Source organism: Cibotium barometz, chromosome 1 (assembly GCF_041138505.1).
Source record: "Cibotium barometz isolate CiBa-2024 chromosome 1, ASM4113850v1, whole genome shotgun sequence".
NCBI lineage: Eukaryota > Viridiplantae > Streptophyta > Polypodiopsida > Cyatheales > Cibotiaceae > Cibotium > Cibotium barometz.
Window position 1 is genome coordinate 36,647,901 of NC_141046.1, and position 8,113 is coordinate 36,656,013.

Here is an 8,113-nt window from a genome sequence, read left to right on the forward strand (position 1 = left end):
CAACGGTTGGTTGATGGAGGGCAGATATTTGGATGCATTCTATGAAAAGCAAGTTGTGAGACAGATTGCCAAGACGTGTGAGGTGGACAGTTGGGCGATGAAGGGCACATATTTGGATGCATTCTATGAAAAGCAAGTTGTGAGTTAGATTGCCAAGACGTGTGAAGTGGACGGTTGGTCGATGGCTTATCAACGAATGGACGTTTGTTGAAAGGAGTGTGTAAAGCCCCTCTTTGGCCGAGTATAGGTGCTAGTGTGTGATCATCCTAAGGACCTATTGGCTTGGTCACTAGCGTGTAAAGTCAGTCGTGTGCCATATATAGAGTAAAAGGGGAGCAAAGTGTAGATATTCTTATTTGTGTGTGTGGAGGCACAGACAGCATAGCATCATCATGCCTACATTCAAGACTGCGTTCAATGGCTACTCGGTAAAGTTCAGCCCTTTCATGGAGACGAGGCTGGCGGTATCCACAGCGCAGAATTTCGGCATCATCGGCAACGGGAGGCAGCATGTGCTGGAGCTCAGCCCCCACGGCATTGTAGAGATCTGCTCCTTCAACACAGCGGACGGCCTCTACGACTGCACCTGGTCCGAAAGCAATGAGAACGTGCTCGTGTCCGCCAGCGGCGATGGCAGCATCAAGATCTGGGACGTCGCCTGCCCGCCCATGGCCAACCCCATCCGTAGCCTGGAAGAGCACTCCCATGAGGTATACTCTGTCGACTGGAACCCCACTCGCAAAGATTGCTTTCTTAGTGCTTCCTGGGATGATAGCATTAAACTCTGGACCATCGATCGACCCCAGTCCCTCCGTACCTTCCGTGAGCACTCATACTGTGTCTACACCGCCACTTGGAACCCCCGCCATGCTGACATCTGTGCCTCCGCCTCTGGTGACTGTACCGTCCGTTGCTGGGATGTGAGAGAGCCTAACTCCATCCTTGTCATCCCCGCCCATGAATATGAGATCCTTGGATGTGACTGGAACAAGTACAATGACTCCTTGCTAGTCACTGGGTCTGTTGATAAGTCCATTCGGGTATGGGATGTGCGGAACCATAGGCAGCCTGTCACTGTGCTGCAAGGACACACCTATGCAGTTCGACGAGTCAAGTTCTCGCCTCACCATGAGAATCTGATTGCTTCCTGCTCTTATGACATGACCATGTGCATGTGGGATTACCGAGCTCCTGAAGATGCATTACTTGCTAGGTATGACCATCATACGGAGTTTGTCGTAGGTCTTGATATGAGTCTTCTTGTTGAAGGTCTTCTTGCCAGTACTGCTTGGGATGAATCTGTATATGTATGGCAACATGGCATGGACCCTAGGGCATAGAAAGTTTCACTATTACTTTTTTTCAAAGACTCTTATTTCAATGGGCCTTTCACAAATGTGAATTGGGATTGCTCTTGATTGTTCTCATCAACCCTTGTCAACAATAAGAAAGATAGGTCCAAACAAGTATATGAAAGTCCAGGTCTTAGTTCTCTAAGGAGCTTTACCACTGTGTGTATGAAATCCACAAGGTGTATAGTATCAACAAATTGTGATAACATGCCCACATTTGTGTCTAGTGTTTGCATGGTGTAAGTTTGTTTATTATGGTGGTGGTTAGGTAGCCCTTTGCCTAAAAACGTCCTCGAAACACATGTATATATATGTATGATAATGTGTTGTCTTGTGGTCATGCCTAACTTCATCAAATGGGGGGCCTACCATGTCATCAGATGTGGCTATGCCTGCCCTCAACCCGAAGGCAGCCTCCACCCTTATATTGTAAGGGCAGTGTGTCCAGGCACGATTATCTGAAGTGCATCTAATGTTTAACCTTTTTGGGAACATTTCTTAATGTGCACTTGCATCAATAGTTTTGTGGTAGGGGACTCCCTTTTTTGTGGCTTATTTTTTTTTTCTATTGAAGATAGATGCATCAAAGGACTGTCTTATCATGAGCTTGGTACTTTCTTGCTGAACCTTACACCACCAAGTTCAGCAAACTGATTTGTTATAGTTATACATGAGTTTGGCATGACGTTAGAAATCGTAAGAAGAGCATTGTGTATTCATAGTACCCTTGGATCATGCATAATGGCTATAAATATAGGTGTACTAAAACTTATAAAGGTAAGGTTGGATATATTCAAATCTTATGAAGATTACACACACACACACACACACACACACACACACACACACACACACACGCACATATGATTGTAAATATAGGTGCTCTAAAGCTAAGCAATGTTATTTGTTCAGCATTTTGTGCTGAGATTATGGGACAAAAGAGGCCAACAAGCACTTTTTACGAGTTCGCAAGGATAGTAAGAGTATAAGCTTTCCTAGATGGAGAATATCCAAGCCAATTGCCTTAAGCAAATTTTAGAGTTCTGTTGGTTTTGTTTATGGGTTGTTGCAAGTCATGAAATTATGTAATACATATTAGTTGCATGAAGAACAAAGCTAGGCTTGTCATGAATTTCTTTTGCAAGGAATAACATTGGGCACTTTGCATTAATTCTTCATAGAGTTAGACATTTGTGTCACGTGCATCCCGCAATGCCTCGTAGGGGACTTGGGACCCCAAATTGAAGCTGAAGCCGTGGGCAAAGAGGTGCAAGCTACACCTGCTATAGGCAAGCTGCGTGTGCACATTTAAGGCTATTTAGATCATGAAATTTTTTTGGTTGCCCCTCTCAATGGTTTTAATGTATTGCTAGGCAAGCCGTGGCACCATTTTCTTGATCCCGACAAGGATTACAAGACAAATAGAATCACTTTTATGCATAGGGGCCGCATGCATGTTATTGATGCCGGCAAGGAGGGAAATTCTTTTTCCATTGTATCTCATACAGATTAATAAAGCAATGAAAAAGAGTTTTTCCGCATACTTGTTTTTTGTTTGTGATAATGTTGCGGCTAGTTGATATTGTGCTTATTCTTTCTATCTTTAGTGGTGCATTTGTCCTATCAACTACTTATTTGCTGTACTAACTCTTTCTATTTGCTACTTCCCTTAGTGCTAGGCTTCATTATGGTTGAGTCTGCCCTGCATCTCCGGAGGTTTGACAGAAACTCGGTACGAAGGGCTTTGTGTGAATATATGCTCTTATGTGTGTGTCCGTGTGTGTATGTGTGTGTGTGTGTGTGTGGAGTGCGTGTGAGAGCATATCTTGATACAGAGTTCTACATCCACTATTGGGCACTGATGATGTTAGTGGGGATGTCGTAGTATCTAGTCCATACTATGCATAATGGAGTTGATAGTTATATGGTCTTGTGTGATGACTACCATGAGTATATAACATGCACGTTTCTAAAAGGTGAATTTGGACATGTTCCTGGATTCATCTAGGTATATAATTCAGTCGTATTAGCAGACATGCAGATTTCACATTGTGAAGTTTTTGTCCGAGTTGCGGCCAGTTGATATTGTGCTTATTCTTTCTATCTTTAGCGGTACATTTGTTCTATCAACTACTTATTTGCCGGACTAACTCTTTTTATTTGCTACTTCCCTTAGTGCTAGGCTTCATTATGGTTGAGTCTGCCCGGCATCTCCAGAGGTTTGACAGAAACTCAGTACGAAGGGCTTTGTGTGAATATATTCTTTTATGTGTGTGTGTGTGTGTGTGTGTGTGTGTGGAGTGCGTGTGTGAGAGTATATCTTGATACAAAGTTCTACACCCACTATTGGGCACTGATGACGTTAGTGGCGATGTCGTAGTATCTAGTCCATACTATGCATAATGGAGTTGATAGTTATATAGTCTTGTGGGTTGACTATACCATGAGTATATAACATGCACATTTCTAAAAGGTGAATTTGGGCCTGTTCTATAACTCACGGCGGGTGCCCGGGGGACTAGGGCCTTTGACACACTTGTTGATACCATCAATGCATATTAAAACATTTAAACATGGCCACAGCCTTAACATATATCCATCATCACTTTGCATGAAACATAAGAGCTGGACAAAACATCCACAAATGCTGAAAGTGGAGCTTGCACGTGTGACACCGCATAGAGGCCGGAATGGGCCGATCCCCCCTCCCCTTGGAGTATTTTATTACCCAAGGAGAATAATATCATGTACAAGCTTTGAGAGCCTTACTCTCTCCACGGGAGATGCCGGATTATCCATATACAAATGCTATAACATAGCCCAACACGAGGCAACCGAGCCGGAACATAGGCTGTAGAAATGCTGAACCAACAATATTATCCATATATCTCCGTGTGGGTACTGATTCTTCCCCAAAAACCACGGGTCTTCATGCAATAGAGTTGGTACAGCAAGTACAACTCTCCATTCAGTCGGTACAGCAGGTACAGTGGTTGGTACAGTAGGTACAGTGGTTGGTACAGTAGGTACAGTGGCTAGTACAGTAGGTACAATGACTGGTACAACAAGTATAATGATTGGTACAACAAGTACAATGGTTGGTACAATTGGTACTGGTTGGTACAGTAGGTACAACAAGTACAAGGATTGATACAGCCAGTACAGTAGGTACAAGGACTGGTACAACAAGTACAATGGCTAGAAATCATAATAAATGATTAAATACCCTTGCTTTCAGTATTTCTTCGCGATGGAAGCCTCCAAAACAGTCCCCAATAGTTGGTATTCTTCATGGGCAGCCTTCAAGAGAGAGATAAAGAGAGTGGCCATCATTAGGGCAGCCTGTAACGGTGGTAGAGGCTAGTGTGCAGCAAGAGAGCCTTCATTAATGAAGAGAGAGGACTCCAATTTATAGATTTGGACATCCCATGAGCTAAAATGGCAAGAGAAGGCTACAATGACAAGTGGAGAGCCACACAATAGCTGAAGTGACAAGTGTGAGGCCACTTGTCTCACTTTGATCCACTTTCTAACAAGTGTCAGGCCACTTGTCTCACTTTGGTTCACTTTCTTGCCACATGTCCCAATCTAAGAGATGGGTCCTTCCATAAACTTTATCTCTAAAAATATCCCAATTGGTAGACATTCTGTCAAAGGCACTTTGCCAACTCTTGGTATCTGCCCAATTCGAGATGTAATGACGCGAACAGAATTTTCATCGGAGTCAGACCAAAAATAGCAACTCTCCTAAATTTTAGGAGTGTGGTCCTTTGTATTCTAGGATAATCCCCCATTCCCAAAGCTGGTACTTTCCAAATATTTAGACATCCTGGAGTCCACCATACCCCTTTCATACTGGGAAATGTCCAGGCTGGTGACATGTTCCTGGATTCATCTAGGTATATCATGTTGAATGTGATATGCATGTGGATACTCTTACTTAAGAGGATGAATTTTCTTGTTGAATTTAAAGATGGTTTTCTTGATGCATGGCTAGGAGAGCTACCTCCTGGAAGACTGGATCATCGCATTGATATAGTGCTGGGTAGTTCACTACCTAATAGACCCGCATATCGCGTGAGTGTTGCGCAACAAGAGGAGATTATGAAACAGGGAAGCAATGTAATGTGAGGGGAGAAGAGAGGAAAGAATGAAGCAGATTTTTAGGGTTTTATCTCTCTTGTGTGACTTTATCTTTGTCAAAGTTATGTCTGTGCATTACGTTTTTCTGTGCCCGAATCTCTATTTTCGCCTAATCAACATGTTTCTTGTGGAGAAATTGTATATGCTTAACTGCTTGGCTGTGTAACCATTAAACACTGGCGTCTCACGGTGGTTTCAACCACAATGGTTGATTAGGATGGAGCCTACAATAGGAGCATGCAAAGCAAGTGCTACAGATTCAGGCACTGCTGCAGATTCAGGAGGCGAAATCAGATTCAGGAGAGGCGAAATCAGATTCAGGAGGCGAAATTAGAGGCGAAATCAGATTTAGGAGGCACACAGGTTTCTGGATCAGTTTCTCGCATGGAAACAGGGCCTAAAGATCCATTTACATCTTGTGCAGGGCGGAGTACCTGTGAGGATTGTGATACTCTTGTGCAGGGCGGAGTACCTGTGAGGATTGTGATACTCTTGTGCAGGGCGGATGTACCTGTGTGTAGGGCGGATGTACCTACAGATTCTCTTGTTTGAAATGTATTCATTCATAATGTATTTAGAAGAATCAGGTGCAAGCTGGTGGTGAATCCCCAGGCATCCGTAATCTTGTACTTTGCACACTCTTTTGGTAATATAACCTAAGGGGGGGGGGGTCAGCCTATCATCGGCCCCTTTATGTGGTGTACTGTCATTTTCAGCTTTGTGGTTGTAATGCTCAAGTGTTAAGTGCTCAGAATCTTGTTCACATTTATACGATTCCAATACACGCGTCCACCTCCCGTTACAGTCCATATGTATGCTTGGAATGGAGAGCTGCGGTGCTATATCGAGATCCACCCCACTCATGACAAATAGGTGCTCAAACATTGCTAAAAACTTTCTAAAATCAGAATTTGAGGTGTTTATTATGCAAAATTTGAATGATGGCTTACTTGGAACACGTCAACCTCCAATGTGAAGTAGCACTTTGAATGAGGAATTCCACCATCCCATCCAAGGATATGCAGATGCTGATTCTGCTGCACCTACAAATTGTGATTCTGCTGCACTTGTTGCAGATTCTGATTCTGCTCCACCTGCAGGTTCTAAGTAGTCTGTTGCAAGATCAAAGCAGTCTGCAGATTCAGAGTAGTCTGCTTTCTGCAAGATCAGAGCAATCATTCAGTATCTGACTTCCAAGAACCATAACTGATTATGTCAATCTGATTTCGCCTCCTGAATCTGATTTCCCCTTTGATTTCGCCTCCTGAATCTGAGTGCAAGTGTCCCCAATGCTTGCCCTAAGCACCTGCTATACCAGGAATCCTTGAGACACATCCATGCTCACATATTCCATTTCTGTCCGGCCTGTTTTGTGCAATAACCAGTCCAAAACAGCAACTTTCTGTCGCGAGAAATCCACCTGTAAAGGGTCCTACAGCCCTGTGGAGGTCCCTAGAGCTGTCCTGTACTGTCCAAGTTGACTTTGGACACCTGTAACCAGCCCAAAACTCGCAATAACCAGAAATTGCAGGTTTGAAATTTACCAACCAGCCCTTTAGAAGAGTGTGGGGATCGTTGTCCAAGCTTGTGTGAGTCCGGGAAGCAAGCAACCAGCCCTGTAGCAACTCCCAAAGCTCCAACCAGCTCTCCAATATGTTGAATAATGAGTAAAACAGCCCAAAAGGGCCTCTTGAGGGAGGCGCCTTTTTCAGGTGCCACCTCAGGGGCCTGGTGGGTACACATGCTGGCTGACATGTGTCCCCATAAGGTGTCCAGGTAGGTGTCCAGCCCATAGTGCTCCATTTGTCCTGTTTCTATAAGTTTAGGTCCAACCAAATGGGAAATGGCCATAAGCTGTCCGGACTTCATTAATTTTGGTCCAACCAAATGCGAACGCATTATAAGTTGTCCGGCCACTTATTAATGAGTGTGGACCTGCAAACCAATAAACCTTAGTAGTAAATGAAGTAAGCTGTAAATTGAGTGTGGACGCACTTACCACCTGCAAAACCCATAAGCCCACAGTTTTAGGCCTAAACAGGAGTACACACACGTGTCCACAAGGTGCCCGGGCGTCCCCGGTCCCTCGGACTTCACAAGCCAAAATAACAAGCATTGTCCAGGCAGCAAGACAATGTCACACAAAGTAAAATAAAGTTATGGCATGCATCATTTATGCATTGTGCACATGTAAACTTGGAGAACCACCTATCATCATTCTTGTACTTGAAAATATTCCGCTTGCCATCATAACACACCATGTGTGCATGGCCGGAATCCACACGGGCATCGCCCGAAAGTCCACAAATGTCCTGCCATGTCCTTGGACTCATATGCATCCACTCATATGATCCATACACATGCCCAGGTATAATACATACATGCATCCGCATGTTTCTAGGCCTGACACGCATCCCCATGTCCCTAGAATATAGGGGTTTGTGACATTCCCCCGGCTTCTAATCAGTTGACCGCAACTGAAAAGCCTCCAGATAGGCCTTCAAAAGATCTGGGTAATCCTCGAAGTAGGCCTCATCCATCCATTTTGCATCCAAAGCTGAATAATTCTTGAACTTCACAAGGTACCTACGAACGAGTTTGCCTCCCGCAAGCTTTCG

At 44.1% G+C, this 8,113-nt stretch overlaps 1 pseudogene across 1 annotated transcript; it reads left to right on the forward strand.

The window, feature by feature from the left end:
- The first annotated feature begins 339 nt into the window (after positions 1–339).
- On the forward strand, positions 340–1,854 carry LOC147641946 (peroxisomal targeting signal type 2 receptor pseudogene; annotated as a pseudogene). The gene has a single exon (XR_015269371.1). The product of XR_015269371.1 is annotated as a peroxisomal targeting signal type 2 receptor pseudogene (transcript).
- The last annotated feature ends 6,259 nt before the right edge of the window (positions 1,855–8,113 follow it).